Source organism: Bos grunniens, chromosome X (genome assembly GCF_055505025.1).
Source record: "Bos grunniens cultivar Pamir isolate PY7600 chromosome X, Bosgru_T2T1.0, whole genome shotgun sequence".
Taxonomy (NCBI): Eukaryota; Metazoa; Chordata; class Mammalia; order Artiodactyla; family Bovidae; genus Bos; species Bos grunniens.
The window spans coordinates 60,511,929-60,529,395 of record NC_141194.1 but is presented as its reverse complement, the minus strand read 5'-3'; the positions used below and the strand labels follow the sequence as shown (position 1 = coordinate 60,529,395).

Genomic DNA, 17,467 nt, shown 5'->3' with positions numbered 1-17,467 from the left:
CCATTCCGCAAGGGGGGGGGGGCGGCGGGTAATCTCAGAGATATCAGGCTTCTATATCCCCTATAGACTTTTTGAGGATTAGAGTTCAGGCTAAAAGCACAGGGTTTCCAGCCCTGATTATAGCACCATATTGGGACTGGTCTATGGAATGAGTTATAAGGGCTTTTTCCTAGCCAGCTGCTGTTGCTCAGCAGATTTGCTACCTACCACAAGAGGCCCTACTGCCCAGTGGCTATTAAGTGCTTAACCAATCATAGCTAATTCCTTACTCTCTTCTTTCCCTTTCAGGTTGTAAAATCCTTGGCCTCAGGGGACCCTTTCCAGATTCTAGAAGGGTCTTCTTCAAACCCTTGTGTGCTGAAGAGCAGATTCTTCCTGTCCCTGCACCTTCAGGCTCTGGGAGGCTATAAAATAAGGGGCACATGTCCTATACACAAGTTTATTTCTCCTTTGTATTCTGTCTTCATTCCCCTAGAAGGTCTATCTTGAGCTCCTATAAGACTGTGAATGGTTGAACTTCCTCAAGCCAGACTGCAGAAACCAAGCTGTCCACTGACCTGAGTCGAAGAGAGGAGCTCAGTTTTCAACTGTTCTCTGAACTTCCTGCCTCCTCAAAAGGCCATCTATCTCTGAAAGATTTGGGGCTAAAGATTGATCTCAGAAGTCTTACCCTGAACTAAAAGTTACTTGAGTTGGGGCCATTGATTACCTTGGAAGTAAGGGAGTAGGAATGTTTGCTGAATTTCAGAGGCTCTTACCATGTCTTTCTTACTGAAGATATGGAACCTAGTGCCAGTTTGGAGCTCTGGCATGGTACCACATTGCCAAGAATGCATCTGCTCCTATGGCCCAGACAGAAAGAGTGATGCCTCTATACTCCCTCCAATGTGGACTCAGGAAGGTGGCCTTCCTGCTTTTACATACTTAGGACAAATCTGCAAAGCATGTTTTGCATGTCAAAGCCTATGTCTGTTTGAATTATTCTTCTTCCTGCTTTGTCCTAACAGCTTCCTTTCCAAGCAATCAGAAAGAAACAAAAGCTTAAAACAGTTCTTTTTTTTTTTTTTAAGGCAGACTGCATTTGTTCTGTAGGAGTTCCATTTTGGGATCAAATGCTGGGGAAAATTGTTAAGATGGATAAAGGCCAGGTAGTTGTCATTGTTGTTTCATGTTTGCTGTTTGAAGATAAGCTATTTTATCGCCTGAGAAAAACAGTTCTTAACCCAGTATCTATGGACTCAGGAACTTCATAAAGCCTCTGAAATGGTATGTAGACTTCCACAACAATGTGCCTTTTCTGAGGAAATGGTCCATAACATTCTAGTGAATTTCAAATTGGACCTGTGACATAATAAAGATTAAGAACCACAGCCCTTGAGACAAAAGACTCTTTTTACAATTCCTTAAATAATTGATTAGAAAGGCCTTTCAGTATTATTTAGTCAAACTGCTTAATTTACTATTGTGGAAACTGAGGCAGAGCAAGTTAGCAGCTGTGCCTAAACAGGATCCAATATCCCTACTCAAGGTTCTTTCAATTATACCATGCTTATTAAGCAAAGGGCCTCATGATTGGTAGCTTTAGGGGCCACCATTTTGAGAGTTTGGCTTTTACCCTCTTTCTTGAGCCACATATACTTGCCACCAAATGGGACTTCCAGAACTAAGCTCCTGGTCTTCCTCATTTGATGTTTCAATCATTGAAAAGGAACTAAAACACAATTAATTAGTGAAGTGAGTCAGAAATCTGACAAGTAGACATTTCTGATTCCTATTTGTTGAAGAGAAGCTGCTGGAAAAAGTGTCACCACTTGTTCCCATACAGGTGCCTTGATTTAAGGATAGGTTTTAAGATAGCCTGTCTTTCAGTTCAGTTCATTCACTCAGTCGTGTTCAACTCTTTGCGACCCCATGAATCGCAGCACGCCAGGCCTCCCTGTCCATAACCAACTCCCAGAGTTCACTCAAACTCATGTCCATCGAGTTGGTGATGCCATCCAGCCATCTCATCCTCTGTTGAATCTGTGTAATTTTGGGTTGGCCAAAAATTCATTCAGGTTTTTCCATATGATGATACAGAAAAACCCAAATGAACTTTTTGACCAGCCCAATATAATGTGGTCCAATGTGAGAGAAAGGACTTTCCTATTGGACTCTTCTAGCAAGGCCCCACTAGTGCACTTACTATAGTATCAAGAAGAAGCATAGACATGGGGAAAAGAGGAGGTGAGAGATGGGGTGATGAGAAGAGAATGCATACATGCACTAACCAACTCTGAGATGCCTTTGGAACAGTGTTACTGAAAGGCAATAGCTACTTTCAAGATTTAACTCTGCTGCTGCTGCTAAGTCACTTCAGTGGTGTCTGACTCTGTGCGACCCCATAGACAGCAGCCCACCAGGCTCCCCCGTCCCTGGGATTCTCCAGGCAAGAACACTAGAGTGGGCTGCCATTTCCTTCTCCAATGCATGAAAGTGAAAAGTGAAAGTGAAGTCGCTCAGTCATGTCCGACTCTTCGCGACCCCATGGACTGCAGCCTACCAGGCTCCTCCACCCATGGGATTTTCCAGGCAAGAGTACTGGAGTGGGTTGCCATTGCCTTCTCTGAGATTTAACTCTAAGTATGGCTTATTGATGAGTTAGTGACATGTTATCTGACATAAACACACTGAGAGACTTTGTGGAAATAATTTAGTAGAAATTTGACAACATTCTTAATGAAGGTGTATCCAAGTGGCCATATTGAACTCTCAGCTCTACCCAGTCTCAAAGGTCAAGTTGCTAAGAAACCAGGAGCAAGTAAGCCAAGTGGCTACCATTCTACCTGCTGCTCACCCCCAAACAGAATCTCTGTGAGGCCTGGTGGACTCAGTCAGGAAGTACTCATTGAGCCCTAATCTCAGAGCTGTGGACTCTCTGTTCTGTCCCATTAGATGACTAACTAAACCAAGCAGGTATGCAGATTTTAGCCACAGAAGCAGTGTCCATTCGAGCGTCAGTACTTTTGAAGATATTAGAGATATGGGTTCACTGTGGTTTCCTTGGGGGGAAATTCCACAATCAATTTGTATTCCACCACAAATATTGAGAGATTATTGAGAACCAGAGAAAATGAAAGTCACTCAGTTGTGTCCAAATCTTTGCGACCCCATGGACTGTACAGTCCATGGAATTTTCCAGGCCAGAATACTAGAATGGGTAGCCTTTCCCTTCTCCAGTTCTTCATCCCAACCCAAGGATCAAACCCAGGTCTCCCGCATTGGATTTTCCAGGCAAAAGTACTGGAGTGGGAGAGAAACTGGCTAATGGATGAACTGTAAATCTTGAGCTGACAGTGATAGCATTTATTAAGCACCTACTAAGTGCTAGGTGCTTCATATACACTATATCCTTTAGTCCCTACAACAATCATACAAGTGGGTACTATCCTCATCTTACAGATAAAGGATTTATGGCCCAGCAGGCTAAAATAACTGGCACAAGGTCACACAAGTAAACAACTGTTTTTCTAATCCAGGTCTCTCTGATTCTGCACTCCATATTGTTTTCCTTTTGTAATATAATGGCCATATTACTGGAGCTGACATGACTCTCTGACTCTTGCCTGATTAACAAAATATTAAAAGGCAAGCATTTGAGGGGAAGGAGGGAATGCAGGTCCAATTTACTGGGGAAGAAAAAACTGGGCTGAAAGCGATTTCTGTTATGTTTCCTCCTCCCATTCAGTATGACCATTTGTTATGGTTTTTAAAAAGATCATTTACTTTTACCTTGTGACACGAAAGATTTATTTTTGTTGGTAGTTGTCAAATCCTTGGCTTAGGGGCTTTTCAAAGAAAAAAAGGCCCTTCTATATGTCTGTTACTTCCCCAAAGTTCTAGCATGTGCAGTGTCACCCTGAGACTGGTGACATCCACACATGTAGTTTGAGAAAATGAAATGATCTTGGTGCTTCTGCAATACTTGATGCCTTGGGATCAAATCCCTATTAAGGGTTTTCTGTGGTGACAGCAAAAGTTAAGAGATGATTTAGAATAAAAAATATTATTGAATTTTTTGTTTAAAAAATATGAGGGATATTGTACAGCCACTGAGGGGCAAAACTCAGCATCCAAGTTGAGTAATAAGTGGTGTCATGTAGACTATATCTAAAATAAGTTGCTATTATGTGAAAGAATCCTTCCCTTTTCAAGAAGTTCTTTAATTCTGTAATAACTAAAATAAATAAAGTAATGAAAAAGTACTTCTGTGACTAGAAAAATTGCTTTTGAAAGAATGTAGATCAATGATACTATGTTTAATATAGCTGCCTCTAATGGCCTTGACACATTACAAGCCCAGAAAAAGCTTCAGAAGCATTTAAAAATTGCAGAGAAAAGCAAGATACCTTGAAGAGATGTTTCTGATGAAGAAAAGCCTCCATTTTCATAAGGAAAAGAATCATTTGATACCAAGGACATTAATAGATCCTAGAAAGATGCCTTTATGAAATACATATGTAACATCAGAAGAAAAAGAATTAGATCCTGGAGTACATTCACATGACTTTTAATAAAGTATACAGACTGTCTAGTATTATTGGCCTCTATCTTCAGTTTGTCATGGAAACAATCTTTGAGCATATTATGCATAATCCAATCATTGTTCCTGTTGTCTTCTGTAATTCTAAGGAAATATAGGGCTCAGAATCTGTTTGTACATAGGGATCTCCATCTGCAGTCTATTTTGCACCAAGTCCAGTTATTCCTTAAGGCCTCACAACATCACTGTGTGAAAGTGACAGCCCCATTCTACAGATAAGAAAACTTGAGACTCAGGAAGATGAGAAATAATTTGCCCAATGTCATACAGTTAGGGATTGATTAAAAACCCAGCACTAGAAGCTACAGGAGCAATCCTGTTTCTAATATAGCACACTACTCCAAGTGGTAAAGGAATTCTGACAATAAGTGGAGATGATGTTTAGAAATGAGACTAACATCTGCAAGTTTTGCTACTCAAAATATGGTCCATAATCAGCCTCAGCATCAGTATTACCTGGGAGCTTATGAGAAATACAGACTCCTGGGCCCCCTCCCAGACATCTGAAATCAGAAGTTGTATTTTAATAAGATATCCAGGAGATAACTATGCACATTAAAATTTGAGAAGCACGGATTGTAAGCCAAAGTAGGTTGAGGAAGGAGATATCTTGGTGAGGTAAAGACCAAAAATGGTAGATAAGACCAATCTGGTATGTTGGAAATGTTTACAAAGATTGTGTCCATAGCTGCCTGCTTCTTACATTGCTTTGTACATGGTCTTATACTTTGATGAAATATAAATGAAGATTTTTCTACTTCAAAGAATAGTGAAACCACCTTAAGACTGAAAGTTACCTGAGTTTCAAATCTCTGAGCATTAAAAGCAGTAGAAAGGCAACATGGAGCATTGTAAAGAGTTCATTCAGGAGTGTTGGGGGTCCAGACTCACTCCTCACTGCCTGTTTGTAATGCTGAGCAAGTCTCCCCTAAATTGTCTACCTTTAAACCAGGTAGTCTCAAAAGATATTTTCAGTTTTGATTCAGTTATTCTCAGCTGTGGATTTTAACTACAGTCAACCTTATAATGAAAGCATGGGCAATTCTACCAGGTTTTGTCTGCCCAGAGATTAGTATCTTAGTTCACATGAGAAGGAGTATTCTGAGAGGAAATACCACAGTCATGACAAAGCTACATTAATGGAAATTGCAAGAAACTGGGAGGAGCATGACTCTAGTTAACCGATTTGAAATTGGCAAGTATTTTAATAAATGTATAACCAAGATATCCATATTCCTTTGAGAACCAGCTGCTTCAAACCACATACTTGGAAATCAACTCTTATATCCTGAATAGGGGTACTTAACAAAATTTATAAAACTCCTCTAATTTGGGATTTGGGGGGGTAGTTTATTTGGGGTAGGAGAGACCTGTAAAAAAGAGAAGACGCTTGCTCATCCTCCAGCTGGCATCTCTCCAGGTGATTCTGATCCTCATTAGCTGAAAACAACTAGTTATAATCTAACCTCTTAAAATGGAGAAACAGACTCAGAGAGGAGAAGGAACTGATCTAAGGTCACGTGCCAAAACCAGTGGCAGAAAACAGGTGCTCAGTGTACCACCCCAAGGGCCTTTCAACTCTACTTCCTTTGGGTGACTAGTTTACCAGAATCAAGATCTCTGCTTCCAGCAGTAAGGCACACACTGGGAAGGATGAATATGCCTTCCATCTGAGTACTTTGCTTCCATCACATGTTCACACTCATTTCTTTATTAGGCTCAGAGAGATAACATAACTTGCCCAAGGTCACACAGATAGGAAATAGACTTGTACCTAGGTTTTCTGATTTCACCTATGCTTCACTACTTCTCTAGGAGAGAAGCAGCCCTCCAAACCCTCAGCACTTCTCCTGGGAAATGTCAGGAGCTCTACGCTTTTAATTGCTTTAATCCAGTTGTTTCAAAACAGATCAATTTTTTCCCTACTGGAGAATATACTAACAGGTTTATAACTTGTAACTCTGCAGAGCACACTTATGTTCATCATTTTGTTCTCAGACCCATAAAGTAGGTAAGACAAGGTATTAAGCCCTCATTTGACATGTACAAAGTAAGGCACAAAACCACTGTATTAATTTTCTATTCCTGCTGTAACAAATGATGACAAACTTAGTAGCCCATCACGCTCCTTTGTCCATGGAATTCTTCAAGCAAGAATACTGGAGTGGGGAGTCATTCGCTTCTCCAAGGGATCTTCCTAACGCAAATGCAGGTCTCCTGCATTGCAGGCAGATTCATTACTGTGTGAGCCACCATCTGCTATATGCCAAATATGAGCCTTAGTACTTTGCATGAGTTTACTGAATTTGTCCAAATAATATTCCTATGAGGTAAGTACTGGCATTTGCCTCAATTTACAGGTGAGAAAACTGAGGCACAGAATAGCTACATAATTTGCCCACATTCCCTCAGCCAGAAAAGGGTGAATTCAGGATTCAAATTCAGACTTCGTACATGCATGCTGAGTTGCTTCACTCATGTCTGACTCTATGCAACCTTATGGACTGTAGCCTGTCAGGCTCCTCCGTCCATGAGATTCTCCAGGCAAGAATATTGGAGCGGGTTACCATGCCCTCCTCCAGGGAATCTTCCCAACCCAGGGATCAAACCCACATCACTTACGTCTCCCGCAGTGGCAGGTGGTTTCTTTACCATTAGCGCCACATGGGAAGCCCACAAACTGAGACCATTCCCTTGACTAAGTCCTTGTGTCTTCTACAAGACTGAGAAAATTCTCCTAGAGGAGACATAAAAGCCAAATTAATGTCCCTTGCACCTTTGATGCTCTAAGCTTGCCCTCAGAGCCCTGGCATTCTGATAACCCAAGTCAGCACAGCTGAGTATCCTGAAGGAGTCAGAGACTTGCTGTGTTTTATGGGGTCAGTGGGGGGCTTTCCCATTGGCTCAGCAGTAAAGAATCTTCCTGCAATGCAGTAGATGCAGGTTCAATCCCTGGCCAGGAAAATCTCTGGAGGAGGGCACGGCAACCCACTCCAGTATTCTAGCCTGGAGAATCCCGTGGACAGAGGAGCCTGGCAGGCTATAGTCCATAGGGTCACAAAGAGTTGGACACAACTGAACCAAATGAGCATGCATGCACACATGGGGCCAATGGAGTGCAAAGCGAAGGTGCCCAACATTTTCTCAGAGACTGGAAGAAAAGGAGCGTGTCAGTCCAGGTAGGTGGGGTCTATATGGGTTGGTCCAGGGACTTCCCTGGTAGCTCAGTGGCAAAGAAACCACCTGCAAATGAAGAAGACATGGGTTCAATCCCTGATCTTGGAAGATCCTACATGCCACAGATCAACTAAGCCTGTGCACCACAACTACTGAGCCCATGCACCACAGCTACTAAAGGCTGCACTCACTACAGCCTGGGCTTCACGACAAGAGAGGCCGCCACAATGAGAGGCCTGTGTACCGCAACTAGAGAGTTGTCCCTGTTCACTGCAACTAGGGAAAAACCTTCCCAGCAATCAATACCCAGTACAGCAAAAATAAACTAATCTTTTTAAAAAAACAGATGGACTGTTACTACATGCAAGGCAGCAAAAGAGACAAAGATATAAAGAATAGACTTTTGGGACTCTGTGGGAGAAAGCAATGGTAGGATTTGAGAGAATAGCATTGAAACTTTTATATTACCATAGGTAAAATAGATGACCAGTTGCAAGTTCCATGCATGAAGCAGGGCACTCAAAACCAGTGCTCTGGGACAATCTAGAGGGATGGGGTGGGGAGGGAGGTGGGAGCAGCCTTCAGGATACGGGTACACATGTGCACCCATGGCTGATTCATGTTGATGTATGGCAAAAACCATCACAATATTGTAAAGTAATTATTCTCCAATTAAAATAAATTAATTTTTTTAAAAGATGGAGTGGCCCCAGGAATACCCTCTGCAGAGTAATATTTCCACTGATTCCCCATGAGACAGGTGGGCCTCCCTGTTGTGGTGTACATTCAAGTTGTAGCATTTCCTCTGAAACTCTATGAAGCCCATTTCTTGAAGATCCAGGCCCTGAGCATGCCCCCCAAAAGTGCCTGAAATTAAGGCTGCAATGAAGAGTTTTCCTGATTCTGGAGAACAGGGCTACACAATGACTTTCACTATACCTTACATTTCCCAGCATTTGACAAGACTGTGGGTACTAAGTTTCCACTCATATTGTCAGCCCTGATTTATTCCTCTTATTTGTACTTCCTCAGTTATTTCCATCTAGGTACCATGATGCTGGCAGGTACCACTCTACTGTAATTTCCAGAGCTATCATGATCAGAGGTAGGTAAGATATGGACAACCTCAGTCCTGTCACTCACCTCTTCTCCACCCCTGCTACCATCCATTAATACTCAGAATTCTGTCTCCTTTCTGAGCTTGAGATCCAGAGGGACTCAAATATGAGTCCTCTCTTAACAGAAGTTGAGATCTTCTATTCTCCATATCTCCTTTGCTAGCCCTGGCCTCTAAACCCCCTGAAAGGAACTCAAACACCATTATCCGTATTCATGCCTCAATCACCATTGGCAAGTTACTTTATCAAAATAACCATGGTTGGCCCTTAAATAATGTTCAATTAATATTAGCCAGTGGTGGTAGTAGTAGCAGCAGTAGCAGCAACAATAGCAGTGGCTGCCTTAGTTGCTCTATAAGAATGGATTCTTCTCTATACCTCTTCAGGGCTAGTGGGACATGCTCTGCCATTCAAAATCTTCCCTAATTTTAACTATCTATCACTTGATTCTTGAATTCTTCACTATAGTGAAATGATTGTCTGGAAACAGTCATGTTCATTGGCCCTATATCTAGCCACCCTGATCCCCATCACCCTGTGGAACCTGTCCTCATGCATGGTTCAGTTTCCCCAAAATACTTATTCTCTTATGCAGGAGTTTCATGTCAATAATCCAGGCCCACTATTCTGCCCTATGCAGTTTCCAACAGTCAAGTCTATGAAACATTCCTGAAGCATTCCCATGCTTGAGGAATAGAGACTCCTTCCTCCTATGGCCGTTAAACTCGTGGCTATGTGGCTTAGGTACCTTCACCCTCATGAAGACCCCTCTTCTGGGGAGCAGCTGTTTTTCCCACACTGCTTACTCTCTGTTTCTCTACATTTTTCACTCTTATTGTCATTACAATAGTGCTTATTGTGTTTCCTCAAATGTCTTCAGTGAGCAAGTGGGTAGGTCTTGAAGGAGATATAGAAGAAAAGCACTATCCTGCTGCCAGCTGGTTTCACACTTAATTAGAATTAATCTTGCCTCTTGGCTGTCCAGGGTATATTCGTATCCAGCAAGAAATCACATTATTTTCCCTGAAGTGAATAAGACATCACAAAATACCTTTGGATATGGGTGTAAAGATTCTTTCAATGAATTTGAAGAGCTCTGGGAAAGAAACACAGGAAGCTAAGTAGCCAAACTGGTTCCACTGTGACAAAGAGAAAAACAGACTTAATCCTGACCACAAGTAAACATTTTATAAGAATCTGATCCAGAACCTTTGCATAATTTGTCCTTCTGGAATTCAGAGCCTGGGGAGTTGAAACAAGCCCCATAATGGAACTGGGTGTCCCCTGGGACCAAGGAAAGGAAATAAACTTGTTCAACATTTATTGTGTGTCAAGCATAGCTGTGAGAGGCCTGAATCCTTGAGCCTTCCCAGTAGATCTGGCAAAAGAGTTAGGGTGGTAATTGGGTTAAAAAATGTACTACAATTGGACAGGCACATTGCATACATTGTCTATACATTGTCTCATTTGAGCCTTTTAACCACCTCATTTTAGTTCCATTTTACCTATAAAGACTTGAAATATGTTACTTGCTCTAAGTTTCATAGAGAGAAAAAGGTAAAAGCCTAGATAGGAATGGACTCCTAAGCCTATACAAAGCATATTTTCATTACTAAAACATTCTCTTAACACAGAAGACTCCAGTACCTAGGGTTGAACCAGTTTTCGAGAAAGAACTTTTCATGGCTTTTGCTGTGATGCTGGAGGTGGAGCAAGGAAGAGTAAATAAGGTTGTGGCCAGTACCTGAAGCAAGTTGTGATAGGAAAGGTGAAGGACCACTTACAGCTTATATGGAGACTTTGTGTGAATTAGACAAAGCACCCCTTGCTCAAGATACTTTATAACCATCTGCCATAAAATTGTAACAAATACATAAATATCTTATTAAGATGTGAGAGGCACTGCTAGATGTGGCCATATCAACTGCATTCAATAGCCCCAAGGAAGTGAAATAATCATGGGGCTAATTGAAGCATTAATGAGTGTTCCTCAGATCCATGTAAGGCCTAGACAGTCATTCTACAGATTATAGCCTAAGCAATTCTAAATGAGAAGGGATTATGGAGCTTAGTTAGTGGGAAGGATGGGCTTTGAATTTGTAGAATTAAATTACATTTTCAAAGCCCTGAAAGTTTTAGGATGCTGATTGGAAGATGAGGGAAAGAACTGGGCAATGGGGGAGGGAAAGGTCCTCTGCTAAAACTTTTACACTTTTTTATATACTCACAACAGTCATGGGAAAGAGTATTATCTTAATTTTAGATATGAGAAAACTGAAGCTCTAAGTTTAAATAACTTACCTTAGATCACACAGATATTAATTGGTGGTCCTAGGATTTGCCCCCAGGTGTGTCTAACACATGAAATAGTACTTTTCTCCCTTTGCAATGTAACTATTGGGCATTTAGGTGTGCATTCAGTCAGTCAGAAGCATTAGGTTGCTGGCAGCCTTAGAGAATAAAGAAGCTCCACAAATCATATTCAGGAGTGCATGATCCTTGACTGAGCAAAGGGTAATAACCAATACCCAGACCATAATGATTGAAATCATACCTGTACAGGGCAGTGAGAGTCTCCCTAGTGATCATCAGCTTTACCCCACTCACAGAAGGGTTTTCAGTGGTAAGTGGAGATCATACTTTTCTCCCTTCCCACCCCACATTTCCAGGAAACCCTAAGGTATCCATAGACTTATACACATCTATGAATGATATACATATTTATCAGTTCTGGGTCAAGAAGGTATGGCCATGGAAATTTCTTTTTCCCTTGCTAATTTGACTCTAGAGTGAAGGAATCTGAAATATGTGTAAGTTTCTGGGGGTTTTTTGAGCCAGTTAGTGTTATGATCCTCAAGCCCTGCTTTCATAATCTATAGTCAAAGTTCCAATCCTCCAGATGATTATCTCCATTCTTGCTATCATCTCAGCAGCCATTTCCAGATATGAAGGTAAAATGGAGGTCAGAGAGAGCTAGCTAAGCAACATCAAGCTGCAGTGAGGGAACAAGGGAGGGTGGGCACAAAAATTCACAAGATGGAGAAACCACATACTTTCTCTCAAGCTTTTCAGATTGGGTCTCTCTAGTTCAGCCATTAGCCTTAGTCTTGCTCCAGGTTTAGGAGAAAAGCTGATTTTCTTCAAGGAGACTCTGCCTCTTGATCTAATTCCTTTCTTTTCTTCTCCAGGCCCAAGAATGGAAGAATCAACAGATTTTAAAGGAATAGAAATGGCTCTATATTTTAAAAATGTACGACATTGACTCTGTGTCAGACACTCTTCTTGGTGCTTTACAAATATTAATGCATTTAACCCTACAACAATACTATGAGGTAGATATTACTGAGACACAGAAAAGTTATACATGACTTGCTCATGGTCATATAGCTAAGAATTGGAGGAACCAGGATTCAAAACCAAGTTTTTAATTCTGAGGATTTAACCAGTATATTGTACTGCTCATGTGATACCATAGGAAAAATATTGGCTTTAAAAGTCAACTAACATCTGAATTCCAATGCTTATTCTGACACTTGTTAGCTACTTTCAGTTCAGTCGCTCAGTCGTGTCCGACTCTTTGCGACCCCATGAATCACAGCACACCAGGCCTCCCTGTCCATCACCAGCTCCCGGAGTTCACTCAGACTCACGTCCATTAAGTCAGTGATGCCATCCAGCCATGTCATCCTCTGTCATCCCCTTCTCCTCCTGCCCCCAATCCCTCCCAGCATCAGAGTCTTTTCCAATGAGTCAACTCTTCGCATGAGGTGGCCAAAGTACTGGAGTTTCAGCTTTAGCATCATTCCTTCCAAAGAAATCCCAGGGCTGATCTCCTTCAGAATGGACTGGTTGGATCTCCTTGCAGTCCAAGGGACTCTCAAGAGTCTTCTCCAACACCACAGTTCAAAAGCATGAATTCTTCGGCGCTCAGCCTTCTTCACAGTCCAACTCTCACATCCATACATGACCACAGGAAAAACCATAGCCTTGACTAGACAAACCTTTGTTGGCAAAGTAATGTCTCTGCTTTTGAATATGATGTCTAGGTTGGTCATAACTTTCCTTCCAAGGAGTAAGCGTCTTTTAATTTCATGGCTGCAGTCACCATCTGCAGTGATTTTGGAGCCCCCAAAAATAAAGTCTGACACTGTTTCCACTGTTTCCCCATCTATTTGCCATGAAGTGATGGGACCAGATGCCATGATCTTCATTTTCTGAATGTTGAGCTTTAAGCCAACTTTTTCACTCTCCACTTTCACTTTCATCAAGAGGCTTTTTAGTTCCTCTTCACTTTCTGCCATAAGGGTGGTGTCATCTGCATATCTGAGGTTGATATTTCTCCTGGAAATCTTGATTCCAGCTTGTGTTTCTTCCAGCCCAGCGTTTCTCATGATGTACTCTGCATAGAAGTTAAATAAGCAGGGTGACAATATAGAGCCTTGACGTACTCCTTTTCCTATTTGGAACCAGTCTGTTGTTCCATGTCCAGTTCTAACTGTTGCTTCCTGACCTGCATACAAATTTCTCAAGAGGCAGATCAGGTGGTCTGGTATTCCCATCTCTTTCAGAATTTTCCACAGTTTATTGTGATCCACACAGTCAAAGGCTTTGGCATAGTCAATAAAGCAGAAATAGATGTTTTTCTGGAACGCTCTTGCTTTTTCCATGATCCAGCGGATGGTGGCAATTTGAACTCTGGTTCCTCTGCCTTTTCTAAAACCAGCTTGAACATTAGGAAGTTCACGGTTCACATATTGGTGAAGCCTGGCTTGGAGAATCTTTACACCCTAGTAAATCATTTCCACTAAGCCTTAGTTTCCTCACCTGTAACATGAGGATGATGGCACATGCCTCTCAGGGTTGTAGTAAGGAATAAATGGAAAGTGTTCAGTCCAGAGTAGGTATTCTAAATTTATTCTTCTTTTCATTTTCCTAAGACTTGATACCAAACTGATTTAATATCCAAACTCAACAGCCACATCAACTTAGACTGTGCCAGAGTTAAACTAAGCAAACACTGGTTGGCACTATAGGTGGCATTCACTTGTGCTGGAGTGCTTTATTTCTACCAGAAGAGCTGATATAACTGGCATTTCTAAAGACAGAATTCTATCAGAATTATTTAGCTATATGGTTCTGTTTCTGCACAGACGTGGGGAAGACATGGCCAGCAGAGGGACATTTGTAGGAAATGAAAGCATTGTGCCCAACCAAGAAGTCTCATTCACACTCCTGCATGTACCCCACAAGGTACCACCAGCACCTTTAGTTCATGGATGGGCCAATGAACTTAGGTGGAGATACCTTTCTTACCCAATAGAGTATGAAGTTGTAGGGCTGAAAGACACTTTAAAGGTCATATAGACTAACTTATCATCCAACTTGGTCTAGTGAAGCACCCAAATGCTAGACTTAAGCAGGAACAGGTTCAAATCCTCATTTTCTACTGATTAGAAATCTAGCAGGCAGGTTATTTCTTTTTTCTGAGACTTAGTTTTTTCACTTGTAAAATTGAGATCAATAAGTGCTCACCTTTAAGAGTTGTGAAGATTCGATGAGATAATGGAGATAAAATGTCTGGCACACAAAAAATATTCAGTAAATTGTCGATCTTAATTCTGGACTCATCTGTGTAACAAATCAACAAACTTCAGGAGTTCCCAATTGAGAACAAAGTTGGTTCATAAAGGCTCTTCATGACCTACTCACAAAGTCTTTCATGAAAAGAGTCATACAATGCCATGTAGACTCTGCCTCATCTTCTGTTCTCCCCAGTCACACACTTTAAATTCTGTGAAAACTGGACCTGTGAATGTTCTCAGTTACATTTGCAATGGTCCTGCAGGAATTAAATTGATAACTTTCAAAACTATGGGCAGGGTTAGTGGTATCAACAAGACATGGTGAAGCACTCAAGGTCTAGGAATGACAGGAAGCCATTACACCTTTGAACTGGAGGAGTAAATAAACAGGAAAATGTTACCAGCACCTAGAGAGAGCTGGAGCTGTGAAGAAATTCCTAGTAGGAAATATAATCAGGGAAAATTCCAGACAGTGTCAGAAATGAGAACGAGAGCAGTAAAGTAGTGAGGAAGAAATAGCAAGACCTCTTCTCCCGCTCTTGTCAGTGTCTCTCGTTTAGCCAAACCCAGACAGAAGCCATCAGACAAGTTAATACAATCACAAGATTAGCCTCTTGGAACACAGAGGAGTGAAGATAATGGCAGAGAATGGATCTGGAAGTGGCAGATGATGGCCAAAGAATAACTATTAAGTAAGCTCAGCTTTCCTATCTCCATGCCTTTCATATTTGGTTCCCTAAAACTGTAAAGATATTTTGTGAACCAATGAATACCTGTTCATCTTAAGGTCCTGCTCACCTTCTTCATTTCATTATAGTCACTCCTTCTCCATTTCATTATAAAAATATAATGGGCTTTATTTCATTAGTCTTTCCCTGATAGCTCAGTTGGTAAAGAAACTGCCTGCAATGCAGGAGACCCCGGTTTGATTCCTGGGTCAGGAAGATCCCCTGGAGAAGGGATCGGCTACCCACTCCAGTATTCTTGGGCTTCCCTTGTCACTCAGCTGGTAAAGAATCTGCCTGCAATACTGGAGACCTGGGTTTGATACCTGGGTTGGGAAGATCCCCTGGAGAAGGGAAAGATTACCCACTCCAGTATTCTGGCCTGGAGAATTCCATGGACTGTATAGTCTGTGGGGTCACAAAGAGTTGGACATGACTGAGCCACTTTCACTTTCATTTCAGTATTGAAAAAAAGCCTTTTCCATTTCATCATAGTTACTCTTCCAATTATACTGATTTTAGTGCTGATAATACTATGTATTATACTATTTATGCTATATATTTTTGCCTGATTTCCTGAAGAGAATATAAACTTTTCAGGAGTATGAGCTTAGTTTTATTCAACTCTATTTCAAGCTCTTTGCACAAGGTATGGCTCAAATGTACCCCAATTAAATGGGTTAAACTGACCGAATCAACTCCACCCTAGAAGCTTTACCATAGGACAGTGTCTTCAAGACATCCAAACACCAAATTAATTTTCATTAACATCATTTAGACCCCTGTCCCTGGGGTAGGATTTCCTAACTAGCCAGGTGCTATAGAACAAGCAGCATTCTTTAGAGTTAGCTTCATTTGGAGGACGCACAGAAACTCTCTCTCGACAGTTAACAAAAGCTTTTAAAACAAATTTTATCCAAAGAGAATATTCCCAGTATATGCCATTTGAAAAATTATGGGAAAAGCAAAGTTCTCTGAAACAGGCAATTACATTTTTCACCAAATTCCAAATATTGCTTTAGGCTTCACCTCCTGGAAAAGGGTATGGCAACCCACTCCAGTATTCTTGCCTGGAGAATCCTACAGACAGAGGAGTCTAGCAGGCTACAGTCCATAGGGTCTCAAAGAGTCGGACATGACTGAAGCTACTGAGCATGCACACACTCAGGCCTCTCCTAGTGTTTTTTATCCAGGCCTAGGGAGCCCAATAAGGGCAGTGTGTGTAACAGGCAGTGGTAACAGAACATCAGTTCAATTAGTCTTCTTCAGATGGGAGCAATACTTTTCAGAAGGCTCCTGAGTGCCTGCAGGCCCCTCAGACATTTCATTTAAGGATACTGACTAGATGGTATGGATGGAACTGAAGAAGATAAAAAGGATAAGAATATGTCCCATGAGTTGCTTTTCATCTGTATCAACATGATTAAAGATTTATTGCTCTTAGATCAGGCCAAAGTCAAGGGTTACTTCCTTTAAGAATGTTCCAACCCAGAATTTTTTTAAAGCTCAACTTTACTTAATTCTCCTTCTCTCCAGAGCCTTCAATACTTTCTGCTCTCTGTAGCAGCTTCCATGTAGAGAAGTATGAAAAGAATGGTGGGAATTTAGGCTCTAACTCTGCCACTCACTTTCTGTGGAACTTAGATGTCTCCTTCTTTTCTATGGATTTCAGTTTTGTTATTTGCAAAAATGAGGAAAAATACAGTTAGGTACATTGGAGAAAGTAAGTACATTGGAATAAGTAAGTACATTATACTCATAAAGTACATTGGAGAAAGTAAGAAGAGATCAATAAATCTGCCAAATAGGGAAGGGGGACCCAGAGAAATATGATGTTCAAATTGGCTAGATGTCCTAGGCATGGAGGTAAGAATGAGAATGGCAAATGGAAGGACTAGCAAGTTACCTGATACAGATGCAGCTGATGTGAGGAAAGCAGTGCGTGGAGGGGAGTGACATGAAATGAGACATAAAAGGGAGCTTTAAGCCTGTCTATAAAGGGCCTTAAATTCTTGAAGGCCATTAAAACTTAAGAACCAGGTAGATGACATGGGTAGAATATAGGAATTGTTCTCAAATGTTTTGATCTCAGTATCAGACTTATACTCTTAAAAATTACTGAGGACTTCAAAGAGGCTTTGATGTTATGGTTGATATCTATTGATGTTTGCCATATTGCAAATTAAAACTGGGAAATTAAAAAATTTTTATTGCTTCATTGAAAAAATAATAATACAATTATACTCTAATAAAAACAATATTAAACCAATGTATATTAACATA

General features: G+C 41.1%; 1 protein-coding gene across 7 annotated transcripts in view; it reads left to right on the top strand.

Annotated features, from left to right (window-relative positions):
* Positions 1–17,467, top strand: part of OPHN1 (oligophrenin 1) — a 726,794-nt gene that overhangs the window by 625,385 nt on the left and 83,942 nt on the right. For 2 of the 7 annotated variants that reach the window (XM_086388462.1, XM_086388457.1), the window contains one exon: positions 289–4,244. The exons of the other annotated variants lie outside the window; for them this stretch is intronic. The gene's annotated coding sequence lies outside the window, so the exon portion shown is untranslated. Of the gene's footprint in view, positions 1–288; positions 4,245–17,467 lie in introns of those variants that run through there. 7 annotated transcript variants of the gene reach the window in all.